Source organism: Aplysia californica, unplaced genomic scaffold (assembly GCF_000002075.1).
Source record: "Aplysia californica isolate F4 #8 unplaced genomic scaffold, AplCal3.0 scaffold00206, whole genome shotgun sequence".
NCBI classification, from domain to species: Eukaryota; Metazoa; Mollusca; class Gastropoda; order Aplysiida; family Aplysiidae; genus Aplysia; species Aplysia californica.
The window spans coordinates 527,268-528,487 of record NW_004797476.1 but is presented as its reverse complement, the minus strand read 5'-3'; positions in this window follow the sequence as shown (position 1 = coordinate 528,487).

Below are 1,220 nucleotides of genomic sequence, written 5' to 3'. Positions count from 1 at the left end.
TCTGTTCCAAATTACAGCATTCTAGAACAATTTTTGCGCGAGATATTCAGAAAAAAAGTTGTAAAGTTTTTTTTGGATCACCCTGTATATTGCAATGTTTCTTCTTCACGGTTCTAATAAGGAATATGCTGAAACATTATTTCTTCATTTTTATAATCAATGTTTTCCAACTACAATGACATAAACCCCCCCATAATTTTCTTGATTCCTCTCTAAACCCTCTTTTTGGTAATATTTTTGTGGTTGTCTTTGGTGCCTTTATACATGCACTATGGGACCGTTATTGTATCTATGGAAACACACTGTAGCTTCGCCTCAAACTAATTCTCTCAAAAGCACGAGGGAGAAAGGAATGTGAAGTCAGTACGTTTGTGTAATCAACTCAAACTTTTCCTCCCAAAAACGGAGAGTTGAAAACGTGGGGAACGTGAAGCCAGTGCGTTCCCAGCCTTACAAGTTTTTAGACTGGCGAGAGTAGTGTCAGTAATGATAGGATGATTTTTAAATTTTACCTTGTTGCTATCGGAGAACCATCTTTAACGTACGCAACTTGTCGGAATTTTTTTCTCAATTTTCCGAAAATTGTAAGGCGTTAGTCTAAATCTTTCTTACCTTTACTAAGGTCCAGGGTGTTGCTGAAAGGAAAGACATGAGAAGAGGAAACCAGGAGAACAGTAGAACGAGTAGAGGGGAGAGGAGCCCAGATGGGGTCTTGGAAGGGAAATGAGTGGAGTGAAAATATTATATGGAAATGAAAGCAGGGGGAGTAAGAAAATTATGGAAATGAAAGCAGGGGGAGTAAGAAAATTGTGGAAATGAAAGCAGGTTACACAATACTACAAGAGAACCGGAAAGGAGGAGAAAGGAAAACATTTTAGAGAAACAAATTTTCACCGTCACTGTCAGGATTCGAACCCGGGACCTATTGAATGAGAGGTACAGACTTTACCACTACACCATGAAAGACCTCGAGGTTGTCGTGATTATGAGATAAATATTATTATTACTGTCACTGTCACCAATGATCCATCAAGGGAAAGAACAGCTACATGATATGGACGTTGAGGTTATGATTGTTGTCTCCCTTAGCAGAAGTTTTTGTTGTTGTTTTTTTTGTTTTGTTTTTTGGTAAGTGTTTTACGGCGGTCGCAACTGCATTAGGTGATATGAGCTCTCGGGACACGTTAAACATTTTCAGTTGGTAGGAAATTTTAAATTTT